The sequence below is a fragment of the Chenopodium quinoa genome, unplaced genomic scaffold (genome assembly GCF_001683475.1).
Source record: "Chenopodium quinoa cultivar QQ74 unplaced genomic scaffold, ASM168347v1, whole genome shotgun sequence".
Classification (NCBI taxonomy): domain Eukaryota; kingdom Viridiplantae; phylum Streptophyta; class Magnoliopsida; order Caryophyllales; family Amaranthaceae; genus Chenopodium; species Chenopodium quinoa.
This window is the reverse complement of record NW_018742818.1, coordinates 24741-39912: the sequence shown is the minus strand read 5'-3', so window position 1 is coordinate 39912 and position 15172 is coordinate 24741. Positions and strand designations below refer to the sequence as shown.

General features: G+C 35.3%; 1 long non-coding RNA gene and 1 pseudogene across 1 annotated transcript; one reads left to right on the top strand and one right to left on the bottom strand.

Moving 5' to 3' along the window:
- The first annotated feature begins 5281 nt into the window (after positions 1 to 5281).
- On the top strand, positions 5282 to 12442 carry LOC110726015 (annotated as a pseudogene).
- A 1296-nt stretch (positions 12443 to 13738) lies between these two features.
- On the bottom strand, positions 13739 to 14763 carry LOC110726009. Its single transcript, XR_002512284.1, has 2 exons — positions 14527 to 14763; positions 13739 to 14381 (listed from the first exon to the last, which is right to left on the bottom strand). It is a non-coding gene; the product is annotated as an uncharacterized LOC110726009 (long non-coding RNA).
- Between the last annotated feature and the right edge of the window lie 409 nt (positions 14764 to 15172).

Genomic DNA, 15172 nt, shown 5'->3' with positions numbered 1-15172 from the left:
CATCATATAGATTTTTGATGAGGCAATGTGTTGCAATGTTGTTGCCACCAGGGGCAGACCCACGTGTAGTCATAGTGTGTCACAGGGCAACCTATTATTTTATAAAAAAATTAAACACTAAATGTCAAGAAGTTCAGCTTGCAGCCTAGTGGTTTTTTTACCACCCATCACAAGCGAGATGTGGGTTCAAACCCCATTACTGACATTTTATTTCTTTTTTCTGCTTTATAACCTCACACCCAATTTTTCAACATTTAGAAATTAAAACTAAGGATTCAGAACATTTCCCCCAAATTGTAAAACCCTAAGTCTCTAACTCCCCTAAATCGAAATCCCCAAACCCCACCCGCAGGCCCGTAGCCCCGCCACCGTTCACCGGCCAGTTTAAGCTCCGTACTCCGTCACTCCATGTTCTCACCGTCGCCAATATAAGGTTCGTCCGTCAATGTCAATCCGTGGCTCATACTTTGTGGAAAATCAATACTTTGATGTATGTTGCTCAATTACAATCCATTGTCGCTTCTGCTGCTCACAAATCTCCCGATCTTCTTCTCTGTTTTGATCTTCTCTCCGATCTCATTTCCGCCATTAATGACGAACCTAAGGTTCCATTTCTTAATTTTTTTTCTCCTTTTTATCTTTTTTCTACTTGATTAGATCTATGTTGCTGCTAATTGTTCAAAATCATGGAATTTCAGCACGTTTAAGTTTATATTGCAATCAATTTAATTATTTTTAGGTTGTTTAAGTTGAATTTTGAGAATTCTAGTTGCAAATTATACTGGCATTTGGATTTTTTAGAGAATTATTAAGTTTTGATTGGGAATTCTTGCTTAAATTATGAATGGGCTTGATATGGATTGAATTAGGAACCTATTATGTATTTATGTTATGGCAAAGAAAATGTGAAGATGCATTGTTTTCGCTGCTGTTTTTGGGTGGGCGGAGGTCGGTGCGGCACTTGACATAGTTAGCTATGGTTAAAATTATCTGGAAAGGAGATCCTAGTTCGATATACTCAAGGGCTAGTGCTCTTCAAGGGTTTCTTGCTGACCATTCACATGCAGGAGGGTGGTTTTGGTGGTGGTGTAGGAGGAGGGGGTGGTTGTTGGGGCTCGGCTGGGAAGTGGCTGTTGGGCTGGGTGGGGAATTGTTTAATTAATTTTTTTTTAGAAAAAAAATAGACCATTCACATGCAGACACGTGTCAAGTAACCTGCTTTTTTGTTTTATGTATTTTTTTTGCTAATCATAGAAGTTTTGACTATTTTTTAATATTATACGGTCGATAGACGATGATGGGACAACCTATTACTCAAATCCTGGATCCGCCACTGGTTGCCACCCCCATGATGATTACACTACTATGATTAAAAACATATTTGAGTTTTGTATTGTGAGTTTTTCTTCCACTGTTGTGAACATACATACATTGAACTAATAGTAAAAGTAGTCAACTTCGATAAGTGGGTTCATTTATAATTACAAAATACATTTATAATTGCTCCTTATCAACTAAGGCTAGTTAATAAATTGCATAATTGCAACTTTTTCACTTCACAAAAGTACATCCAATCCCTATCCACATTAGACAAAGTGGTACTTTTTCTAATGATCAAGTAGTAATGATCATAAGTATTGTACGCTACATATTTTAACCATCTACTAACCGTTAACTAATCTGAAACTTTACTACTAATTTGTACAACAAAAAAAATCTTGATATGTTTTCATAATTTGCATTCTTTATCTTATGGAATAACATGCCACTGCCTGAGTTACCTGATATGTATCACGGTCTGGAAATGCGCTGCATCATACCTTCCAATTCATCAACTTGCATAGACGTTTCCACCATGATTGAGATATAACTTTCCTGTGGAATATGCTCTGTTTCTGCTTCTGCTTCTGCCCTTTCATTTGTGTGCTAAATAATTGTTGTTAATCCATGTAAAATCATGTGTTGTTGCAGCAAAGATGTCATACTTTCTTTTAGCAACTGAATTGGCACTTCTATGTAAGTTGGCAAATTGACTTCTCTTTCCATCCTTTCTTTGCATGATGTGGTTGTATATAATTATTTGAACCATGCACCATCATTATCTCAAGCATGCAATATTGTAGGCTTAGAAACACATGATTTACTTTACGAGGCTCGAAAATTTCATAAGCAAACTGACAACACTTACTAGCTCGTCTACGTTTCTAGGGCTTGTTAATGTTGAATTGCTGAATAGCATGAAAGAACCCTAAGTCGAGAACATTTAAGTCGAAACTGTTGGGGTTGTGCTATAAGAGTATGTTGAAACCATCTATGTTGTTGTGTTTCTGAATTCAATGTCATGTAGTTGCAAATGTGGTGTAACATTATCTTGCTGAACCAAATGGTTCCACACGCATCAATTAGCCAATTTGCCTTGACTGGGGAAGCAATTGCTCAATAAATAAATTTCTTATAACTGATTGTGTAATAACTTGATTGGTTTTGTCTCCAAAGTGCCGACCACTCTATGTATGCTAGATCGCTCGCTGGAATCACTTCTGTCATGGGAAACATCCTAACTTTCCATCAAACAAACATTCACCATCTGGTCCATGATCTGCTCTTGACAATTCTACCTCAAACATGACTTTGTATCGTACCTTTTGACTTACAATTTCGGTAAGGATGTACTTCATTCAGTGCCAATAAAATGTTTGTGAGTTTTTGACATAAAAAACCATTTCTCGTCAATATTACCATGTTATACATATCTCCAAATCGAGGTTTGGTATTAATTGTGCTTGGAATTACTTGTTGCATGTACCATCGTAGCCTTTGTATCTTATTCACAGCCGTGAGTGTTGATTGATTGCATTACTATGCCTCAAGATTTTGCCTTTTTTTTTACAAACCTCCCAATTGTTGGTTTATTTATTTTTATTGCTGAAGCTACTGACCTAATGTTCCCCCTTTTTTCAAAGGGACTGCCATCAATTGTTCAACATTCAAATGAATTGGTTTCTGCCAGCCTTACCTTTTTGGTTCGTGCTGATTTTGATGCTTTGGTTCAACAAACACTCAACTTTACATGGTTCATATCTTGCAAGTCACCTACTAACACCATGAATGTGGGAAAGTTTAGTAATTGTCCCTGGTGGTAGCTTGAGTTTGTTGCTGCATGTAGGAGGCTCTCTATGCACACCTTCCTTTCGACATCTTCATGTCTTTCCTGCGTTCATGTTGTTCAGTTGTTGCCTGAGATGTTTCTTGAGATGTAGCCTGAATATAGTTGTCACTCGAGTTGTTGCCTGAGATGTAGCCTGAATATAGTTGTCACTTGAGTTTTGCAAAAATGAAGCTAAGAAAATCAGTCGTTTCCATGTCGAAATTTGGCATCAATAAAAAGTAGCCTTAATTACTTGATGATGAAATAACTGAGAGTAATACCCTCTCCTTCCCCTTCCCCTATTTAATGATCCTTTTTTTTTCTTAAATTTTACTATACTCTCTTCTTTAATGTGTTCTCAGGTGGTGAAAAAATAAAAGGAGCAAAAGAAATAAGGGTTATATATATACTGCCATGCTTTTGGTAAAAGAGGGAAAATATTCCCTCCAAAATTTTGGAGTGATTGAAAAATGTACTATGCAAAAATTTGAAATATTTGGAAATTTGTACAGTAACATGAGTTGTGGAAAATTTCTTTCACTTTTTATTATTCCCCCTACGTGATGATCAGTATATATAATGTTACTTTCTCTTTCTCTACATTTCTTTAATTAATTCCACTCAATTTCCTAGGACCACATCCAATTCCATTCCCTTGGCATTTCTTAATAAGCAGATATGTTGGATGGGGCAAAATAAACGGACAGAGGAGTATAATTTAAGTTATTTCATTTTCTCTATTTGTTATTTCGTAAAATGAAATTTCGCATACGTTTCTTTAGTTGGGTTTTTAGCCCATTGATTTAGATTGGGCCTGGAGTACAATATTAGGTACTCCAGGAGTACCGTATAGTCGTATACTAATTCCATACTACTAACGTTATCGTACTCATAATATATTGTTGAATGGGAATTGAGATTTGGCAAACAGATGTTATGAGAAACAAACATATAGTTAACCAGACCTATACTGGTATATTTCGTTCAATGCATCAAATATTGAAAAACTCTTGGCTAGCTCGATAAGCACCCCTTCTTGAAGACTAATGTTATAGACTTATATAATACCCTTATGGTGAAATTCTCGATAAACCAAGATTAGTATTCTTTAAAATTGAAATTTGTGACTTAATACAATAATTTTTTTGTATTTTTTTTTTTTTTTGAAAAGTTATACAACAATTCTTAATCCCTCCTTTTTAACATTTAAAAAGTTTCCTTCTTTTAATGAATACTCGTATAATAATAGATGGCCAATAATTTCTCAAATAAAAATATGATTAGTAACAGTAAGTAGTCAAGTAACACAACAAAATTTAAAATAAAAAACTTCATTTATTGTAACAATGGCCAATAATTTCTCAAACACAAATCAACAACACTAATGGGCCTTGTTGGAAATCGCATTGAGGTTAGAGTTTTGTAATAGTTATTACGTGATTATGTTGATGATTGTTCGGAGGTTGACTGGCTCATACATGGCTAAATAGCAAGTTGCATGGAAATCACCTTGGATTTTTCTACGAGTAACTATTGAAGGTGTTAAGTAGGGCATGGTTGTTGGAGAAGAAAATGACAATACAACTTGTTTCAGTGTAATTGTTAAACTCAAAGTCTTGAGCTTTTAGTATTCTAAGTCTTGAGCTTTTAGTAATGTGAATGCGATTTAAATTAATTGCCTACAAACCTGAAAAAAGAGCTTATTGATTGAGTTCAAGTCAAACAAGTGCGAGAATATAAAGAAACGGAATTATGCAATATTTTCAAAATCATTGTTTTTTTTATTTATTTTTTTCTCATTTTTTTTTAATTTTTTAATGTTCTGTAACTTACAACTTTACAAGTATAAAGCAAATAGAACCCGTGATATCAAGATCATGAATCCAATAAATCAACACAACAGTTTCATGATGGATATAATACTTCCTGAAATTTTGATCCCATACCTAGGATGCGTTTGGTATAAAACATTTAAAACGGGATAGAGATGAAACAAAATTTTAATGCTGGATGTTCATTAGATGCACAGTGTGCACCGTACATACTGCCCAAACCAATGCCCCACCATTAGGGACTAGGGAGTACTCCGTAATACATTAGTACTGTAGATTACTCCGTAGGTTAGGACACAACTAAGCTAAAACATTAGCTGGTTCAGTGGTTCGTAAGGTTCGTTCGATAAACCCTGGTTTTCATCATTTCCTGGGAAACTTATTGCTCGTCACACTCATGGATCTCAATCTCATACGCTGATAGTTAGATTATTAATTAAATGAAGTTAATGGTAAGTTTTACCTTTTCATGCTCCTTTAACAAATCAATTTATCAATTTATCTTGATTGCTATTATATTTTCTGGAACAATTCATTTGATTTCATAAAAATTATCAAAAGATCTGAGCTTTCTGCTAATTCATTCTAAATATTCAACATATTTGATGTTTGTTTAATTAAGAATTGGTTATATTATGTGAAGGTAGGTTCGTTGGAATCGAATGAAGATAAAAAGAGAAATTAGTGTAAATTCATTGTTGAAAAAATTCAGAAGTGGGTTTCAAATGTTGTCAAATATTGACTGGGTTTCAGCTTATGGGTCTCAATTATCGGCAGCCACTGTTTTGGGTGTGGTTGGTTTGTTCTTGGCAGTTTGAGATGGTAGGATGGGGTATTTCAACAGTTTTCCCTTGTTGTCAGCAAAAACTAACACTCCTAAGAAGTTGTATTTCGTACCCGGGTTGCGAAATTTGGGCAACAATTGTTTCCTCAATGTGGTTTTTGCAGGTAAATTGAGTCAAATTTTGCACAGGTTGACAGTTTGTGGAAGTGATTTGTATATTGTAACATTGCTATCTTAATTTGGCCTAATTTTGGGTTGATTTTTGCTTCAGGCACTTGCTAGTTGTTCAAGTTTTAGGTGTTTCTTAGAAGATGTTCAGAACTCGCAGGCGGTGTCTATAGTGGAGCAGGCTAATGATTTGCCCCTTTTGGAATCTTTGGCTGCTTTATTAGAAGGTAAAAAATCTTGAGGGCTTTGTTCATACTTAATTGGATTATATTGTTTTGCTGTTACTGCTATTTGCTTATTTATGCTTCCATGTTGTTGGGATGGCTGTGTGATTGATGACAGGCAAAGTTTCCTTGAATTTAAATTTTTTCTCATGACTGTGCTGTCCATGAATGACTCTGCTTTCACTACTTTATATTTCTTACATGAATGATCAATGATGTGTCCTTTTTTAAATGATGTTTTTAGCTGGTCTACTTGTTTTTTTCCCCCTGGTTTAAAATAAATGTGTGCTAAGACTGATCAAATTCTGATTAAAGAGGCTTCTTTCTATTTCCGGGAGAGGCAAAGGTGCAATTGTAACTATTAATTTTTTTTCCACATATATGCATCTTTTAATTAGGCTTCACTTGTGGCAGAGTTGAGCATACTTCAGGAGAAAAGTAGACCATTGAACCCACACAAAGTGATGTCTGCCATGCAGCAGTATATCCCACAATTCCAACTGTCAAATCAACAGGTGAAATTCTTTTTGTCTTGAAGTTTTTACAGGACATAATCTTTTTTGCAGAATGCCTCATCTTCTCTTTTGAACTTTTAAATAACTTAAAATAGCTATGATAATGACCCTGCTTCTCATGTGTAACTGGCGGTTGCATCTACAAATAGGATGCAGCAGAAGCATTTCTTCATCTTCTATCCTGTTTAAGAGACGAATTATCAGAGTCTTATATGCCAAACCATGGCTCCCTAGCAGATGTGGATGCCCCTACTAGTCGAATTCTTGCTTCTTAGAGGATAAAGGACATAAAGGAGCCAGAAAGGTGGCAGCAGCAATATCTTGGCCCTTTTAATGGGATACTTGGCAGTTTTCTGACCTGCCAAAGCTGTTCTTCCGAGGTGGGTGTCACTCATTCGTATTTCTCTCTGATGATATTGCTGGTCTATTTATTGAATCACCTTTCTTTTTTCTTGCAGATTATGATGGATTTTGATTTCTTTCACACCTTGTCACTCCCCCAGTTTCCAACTCTGGTGCTTCCATTGTATGCTTCCATTACCTAATTATCTTCTATTTGCGCTCGAAAGTCAAGTTCTTCATATGTGGTTGGAGGCTTGGAGCTGATATTAGATGCGACTGAGGTTGTTTATATTTCTCAAACATGCATGCAATGTTAGCTGGATAGATTTACACTGGAGGATTGCATGAAGAGGTTTCTGGCTCCTGAACATGTTGAGAACTATTTCTGCAGCCACTGTTGGCATATTGCTGCAGTAAAATTTTTATCCTCTGTCGGAGGACGGCAGGTACTTAACTTTATTTGCCGGATTTACTGAAATTGTGCTCATAGCTTTATGTTTTCCTCTCTTCAATACCCGAATACCCGGTATGATACTAATCTCGTCCACCCTAGTCCAGTCTGTTTTCTTTTTATTTTCTTTTTACTGTTTCCTCTTTCTTTTTGGTCAGGAAGAGATCAGAAAATTGAGTTCCTGTAGCGACTCCAGCGAGAAAGACTCTTGCAACTGTAGGAATATGTCATCACTTCAGAGACTTCCTTGGTCAAATCACTTTTCACATGCTTTTAAACAACTCAGAATTACTCATTGTCCAGAGGTATGAAATTGTGAAGCTCTTTCTGCCCCTTTTTTCCTGGTAACAAATGCTGAATTAACCTATTTTCTGACACATGGAGCTCTTTAAACACATGCACAACCACATAAGCAAAAATGCTCATGTCTGCACTTTTTCAAAAGCTCTTTTAGTAATTTTTTTTTCCTGATGAATTAGGTTCTACATATATATGTATATATATTTCATCTTTTTCTTTCCTCCCAACTCCCTTTGGTGGAATGATCTGTAACCACCAGATTCTATAGTGATGTGCTTGTGAGTGGCTGATAATCGTCATTGAGGCTCTAAGTACCATGACTCTTTTGAAATACTTGAGGAGCCGATCATTTTCTGTAGTCTCCATAGAAAGAATGCTCCAAAGTCTTGTGCTAATTACATGATAGATATAACCATCCTGAATGAATGGCTCTTTTCTGAGAAGCTGATCATTTGTTTGTTGTTTTTATAGAGAAAAGGAGCTGTTAGTGCCAGATGATGTTGTAGGGGTTGTTTCATTTGTTTGTGTTTGTTTTATGGGAATATGAACTTAGATTGAGAATCTTTCCCTGAGTAATTTCAACTCAACTCTGACTTTAAATTTCTATCACAAAGCAAGGATTATATTAGATCAAAATAAAAATTTCCAAAAAAGATAAAGAAGAAACAAATAGTAGTTGGGAGAACACCTTCCATTCGATTTTTAGTAAAATCATAAATAGCTTTTGTACTAGACAAGATAGAGAACTATTTATAGGGAATACTAACTGTGTATGATATCCCTAGCTCACTTGAATTTTATCCTTCATGATTATTCTATTGCCTAAATAGTTGTACTCAAGTGTAGTAAAAGGGGGCAATCAAACTTCATTACAAAATTTGGAAATTCTGTTAGGTCCCTAGACCAGTTGTGTCGTCCCATACGGCCTAGCCAACGTACCCCATTGTTTTTATCAATTTTCTTCCAATTTATCATAAGTTTCGTGCGGTGTCTTGTTCTAGACAATTCAACATCAGAGTTTCCAAATGCAATTTAGTAGATGAACATTGAGCTCGAAAGCCATTTATTGATATGTTCAAATGATTTCAATTGCTTTCGAGCTCAATGTTCATTTACTGTTATAGGATATGCAAAATTGTTTATAATTTATTGTTATAGGTTCAATTAATTACAATACCCATTATCAGAGGAAGCCATTCAAATGTGCATATTGGAGTATTAACCACCACCGGATAATTTGAGGAATTGACATCAATTAATGCTCATTTTGAAGAGAGATGCACATGCAACACAACTAAAGCATTGTCAGGCAACAAACTAACAAAATTACCATACAGTTGCCCTCCCATGAACATGTTACACATATAATATCTTATAGGCCTTTGTAATTTTGTTTTAGAGAATCTTCCATAAATAACATTTAAATCTTATCACGGCCATTCAATTTTTCATAATATGCAGCAGTAAACTCACGTGGCTGTTTGAGATAATCTGCAATTTGTTTACCCTAGTTTTTTGTGTTCCAGGTATTCCCATTCTCTAAGCTGAGTGAATGATCTTCATCTGTATAATTTTGCGTTTCCAAAGCTCACATCATCTTGAACTTTTCTGTATTTTACTTCTGCATGGGCTCTAACCTGGCTTACCTGATGGTAAAGATCTTTCACATCTAACAATATTGAGGAACTTTAGTCTCCAATATCGCTGGGTGAACATTTTGTGCTGACCACTCAAATTTGATTTGAGCCTAACTTTAGCAGTCGTTTTGATTGGCATAGCTTTGGTTGAGATCTTTCTCATTTGGTTTTTGGTTAAGGTCTGTATGATTGGTACTGCTGCTTTGTTAAGTTCTTTTTGATTTGCACCCCTTTGGTTGAGTCCTCAATCTACTGAAATAAATTGTTAGTTAATTCTCATTAGTATGTAGGTGTATTGGATTTATTAATTCATTCTTTTGTCTTGCTATGAAGGTTTACTCTTTTGTCTCTTCCCTTTTTGCTTTTTCTTCCCCCGAAGGCTAAAAGTTACTTGAATCAAATGAAAGAAGTTTGTTCAGCTTTGCATCACTGAAAGTCTTATAATAACCCTATTTGTATGCTATGGCTTCATAAAAAAATGTCTGATTGTTCTGAAATCAAACTTGAGATTCAACTTGTGTTGGTTATATTTATGGTTGTTATGTTCCAAGATTAAAAATTATAAGGTGGCTTTTTAAAGCCACTAGGTGATCAACATGCTTATACACAAGGCACAATCTTCTTATGAATGTGAAAGTCTGCGTTATTATTCTACTCAGCTAGTTTCTTTGTTCTACAGGTTCTTTGCCTTCATCTCCAACGCAGTTCATTGAATGCATTTGGGGAGCCTGTTAAAATTCAGGTACTTGAGTTTTAGTTAACTATCTGTCAATCATAGACACTGGCACTTTATTCCACAATTTCTTGGTGCAACACTAGTACGGTTGGGGATTTAATGCACTCGTGAAGGATCTGAAATAAGGAATTGGGCAGGATCCGCAAACTCAAACAAGTGTTAGGTTTGAGGCTTGAGTATTTTTTTTTTTTTCTTTTTTTTTTTTTAATAAAACCAATAATATTCCTTTTTTTGGGTTCATATCTGTTGATTTTCTGGTTTCATGATATATTCCTCTTCCACTCTCTTGCTTTGTCTCAATGCATGTCCCTTTTCTAATTCTCATATTCTCTTTGCTACAACATGGTATATTCCTATATTACTTTTCTTGCCTTTTGATCTATAGAGTTGTCATTGGTTTGTCTCAATTTGATTGTTTATCACTTTATCGGCATATGCAGGGCCATATCTGTTTCCCGATCATCCTGAATCTATCACCTTTTGTTAAGTATGAAATTGGTGTTCAAAAACGAGAAATAAATAAGCCAAAAAGTCTGGGGGAGCAGCCAAATCTGGCTTCTATCTCTCATCCTAAAAGTGCTGACAAACATCCAGAACTAAGTAAGCAACTGCTGTTACTTGTCATTCATCTTAAATAGAAAGCATCCATTTTAAAGTATGAGTAATCCGCTGCAGTGCTAGTCAAGGATGATGCATCACGGTTTCTTCCAGAACCTTGTTCATCGCTGATTGAAAACTGCTCCAGCACCATATCTATGCCTACTTTTAAGGTTGGTCTCTTTTCTTAAGGTTTTTACTTGGTGGAAGCTCAACCTTTCCAATTGTTTGTGCTATTTGAATACTTGTGTATTGGTAGAATTTTTTAATCCAGTTGTTAGTAAATGTATGTCTTAGGTTCAATATGTTAGTAAATGTATGTCTCAGTTCAAATTTTGCTGTAAAATAGAAAATTTTCAATTCAACCCATGATGCGAGTAATGAAAATTACTAATTTATTACTCTAATAGAATGGTTAAATCGAATAAAAATAGATTAGATTTGGGGTACTTGATTGTATTTAATGTGATCAAATCACCAAATAGAGCATTCAATCCCAGCTTAAGTGGGTAGACACTTTCACCAAGAAAAAGATGGCAAAATAAACTTCTCATCAATATTCATCATACCTCCTATCTCTCTAATGTGTTCGATTCATGACACTATAACTAATTCTATTATTTTCCTCATCTAGATACCAGTCTTATTGCATTACTATGATGCCCTACTCCAAATCCTGATGCTTTATTGTAGACACCTAAAAATCTTTTCGATCGACGCCAACAGTTACATACTCTAGAAAAAATTATTGTTTGTTCAAAATGATATAGTGTATTAATGTCCACCATCATCAAGAGAGTGAGGGATTACTCAAGTGGTTAGAGCTTTCCTCCTGGTTCCAGGAGACCCTGAGATTGATTCTCACCCCCGTCCTTGTGGCTCTCTATACACCCAAAAAAAAAATTCCACCATCATCAGAGGCCAAGTCAAAAACGAGAACCAAGTAATCCCATTTCCCTTTCATTAAGTAAATTTAAGCCTGACTTGGGATCATTCTATGCGACCATGGCACCTTTGAATAGAGTTATACTGAAGCTAAACATTATTGCAGCTTACATACTAGCTGCCGGGTTTTTTGAGCCAGAAATTAACAAGTTTGTTTCTGTCTGTATAGGCTAATTTTGATCCACCACCTCCCAAAAATATTCTGTATCGCCTTGTTTCTGTTGTGGAACACTTTGGAAGAGCTGGGAGTGGCCATTACACAGTATATAGAGGAATGACGACTCAAATGGAAAAAGGTGATGGCGTTAGTGAAACTGATGCTCCTTTGCAATGGTTTCGCATTTCAGATTCAGAGGTACACAATGCTTCGGAAGAAGAAGTTCTTGGTGCAGAAGCTACCCTACTTTTTTACGAGAGGATCTGAGCCAACAGCTCATATGGGTTTGCAAGGTTGCACCAGACTGGAACCAAAATTTAGGCATTACTTTGGACTAGACACCAGAAATTTTAGATTATACTAATCCCCTGCAATTGCAACAGGTTGGTAGTTGTATTTTTATAATGAAGTGGATAGAACAAGAAGTCAAGAAGCTTCTATTGAGATTTGGAATTTCCTATTGCATGCCAATAAAATACTAATACTCCACTGTAATGTTAGTGTCATCAAAGTATCAAACTTCAAAGTTAGGAAATTTTGTCAAATATTACATTTTATAAAGCAAAGTTTGTGAGATAATACATTAGAGCATCTTCATCGTGGACATCCCTGCCCAAAAAACTCCATCCCGTTTTTTAAGCTTTGGTTTTTTTTTTTTTTAGTCTTTTTTACCCCAAGTACACAACCAACAAAATTTAATAATAAAAAAAGATGTTTAATTAGGGCAAATCACGCTTTCAGTATTTTAAAACCAACCAAAATCCTAATTTGACCCTACAATTTCGAAACTAGGTGAAAAAAGTATAAGCTAAGTTACGGAGTACAAGGCTGAGTAGCAACAATTAGGGGTGAGCAAAAATTCAGGGTACTTTGAATCGGAACCGAAACCTGTTAGGAACGTAGGTTTTGGAACCGAAACCTGTACAAGAGGTTCTGGTTCCGGGTAGTAAAATAGAGAACCTGTTGCAGCAGGTTCCGGTTTAGGTTCTCGATTTTTTGGAATCGGAAACTGTAGGGTACCCTGTAACCTAATAAAATTGTTACTTAAGCCTTAATCATACATCAATTTAAGCCCAATTTTACTTAATATAAATAAAAATAATTGTTGTAACTATATATATTAAATTTGATAAACAACTCTTTTTGGTTTGTTATATTTGCAAACTATAAATTTATGACCCTACAATTTTTTAATAAAAATTTGCAAAAAAGTACGAAATATAGTAAAAGACAGGGTACCCTGAATCGGAACCGCAACCTGCAGCTTCCGGTCCCCAATTTTCAGGAACCTGTTCAACAGGTTCCGATTCCGGTTTTCATTTTTAGGAACCTCTTGCAACAGGTTTCGGTTCCGGTTCCAAGAAATTTAACAGGTACCCTGTTATGCTCACCCCTAGCAGCAATTGAACGTCTTTTTCATTGTTCATCATAGTGAACTTATTTTAACCTATCTGAAATTATCTAAACTTAACGAGTTAATTTTGGCATCATCCAAATGGATTTACTGTTATTTGTTTTACTGGTCCAACATGCATTGCATTTATGCAATGCCACTGCACCCGCAATGAATGAATATAAGCAAGCTAAGATATGAAAGATGTTTGGAACTGCTTAGACTGAAGGCTCAGTAATCATGTTCTGGACTTACGCATTGGCACCTTTTGTGCTCACCCTTTGGTCTGCCCGGCCTCTTCTTGTGGTTTGTAGCATGATCAGTTTCGGGTTACCTTTGTGCGTGTTTCTGGATGAAGGAGAGTTGTTCAGATTCGTTCTCAGATAACAAATTGCTATTTGCCTCCCTTTGGCAAATATATATTCTAAGACCGATAATCAAACGGTGAACAATCTCAACCTAGGCATCCAATACAAGTTACTACCGCATGAACCAATCCATCAAGAAAATCAACCAAAATAGACCTTCAAAAGTCGATTGCTAAATAAGATTTACTTCTTTATTTTAAAATACAGGCGTAATACATAATTCCATTTTCCATGCTACGTTCAACTCCTTAGGCATCACTCTCAGCTCGTGAGTAGGGTAGTCTAACGTAACTTTTCCTTACACTTATATGTATACGTAAAGCACTCGTACGAGTTCCACATATATCCCGTACATACCTTTTTATACCCTTTCAACTAATAGAGGAACATACAACATACATACGACCAACACGCACGAGTATGTATATATATATATATATATATATATATATATAATAGAGCACTCGACCTACTAGGTGATAATGATGATCATCAATGCATGCTTCATAATTTTTACTAAACAAGCGACTAATAATTATCAATTTCCATGTATTAAACCCGCTTGTAATTTGTAGTAGATCTTTAATTTATATGTGTATATCAATAGTGAATTGGAGACTTCCTTTTGACGGGGTGTAATCCATCATCGTTAGATCACCTTCATTATATCCTTCTACGTTATCATCAACGTTAGCAAATGTCGTACTTGGAACATCATGCTTGTTAATGTTCTTGTTCATTGGAGTTGTTCCTTCATTTTTTATTGGCACGTTCCTACTTGCATCTATACACAAATTAAATAACCAAACAACAAAAACAATAAGTATAAGTAACTACTTGTATAATGTATCAAACTAAGATACAAATTAAATAATAAGATGATTCAATCAATTCAATGAAGTTGAACAACAATAAGGTTACATATGTACCTGTACGAGGAGCTAAAATGAGGCAAAGGAAGATGAGCACGACGAGAACGAAAAGCTTGCATGTTGGCACGGCCATCGTAGAAGTTTGCTCTAGCTTGATATTGGATAATTGGTATGGTTGATTAGCTTAGGGTTGAGTTGTTAAGTACGATGTTGCTTACTTAGCTTAACTTAATTAATTAGCTTAAGTTGTGCTAGATAGTTTATATAGAGCGAGGGAGGAATTGAAGTCTAGTTGGGTAGCTGGGGTTATCATGTGGTGCAACTATTTCCGTACAATCATATATATCGTCTTTGTTAGTAGTATAACCCAACACTTTACGTCTAAATATAACATCCATCAACAGTTTTTCTGATTGATCTTGACATTTTTAATGGTTGAGGCACGTATATGACAAATATCATAGGATTTTGTATTTTCATCTTAATTTGCCAATAAAAATTTAATGCAAAATGCAAATTTTAATTTAATAAAATAAGTATAAAAAAACGGATGTACTCCGGAAGGCTTTTCAAGGTATCTCATGAGCATGTAGTAATATCTTTAGTTAATTACATACTACTGAAGTTTATCATGGACAGTTAGTGTTCTAATAATTTTTACATTGAAATTAAATTAACAAGATCCCGTATGATTGTGTTTTAT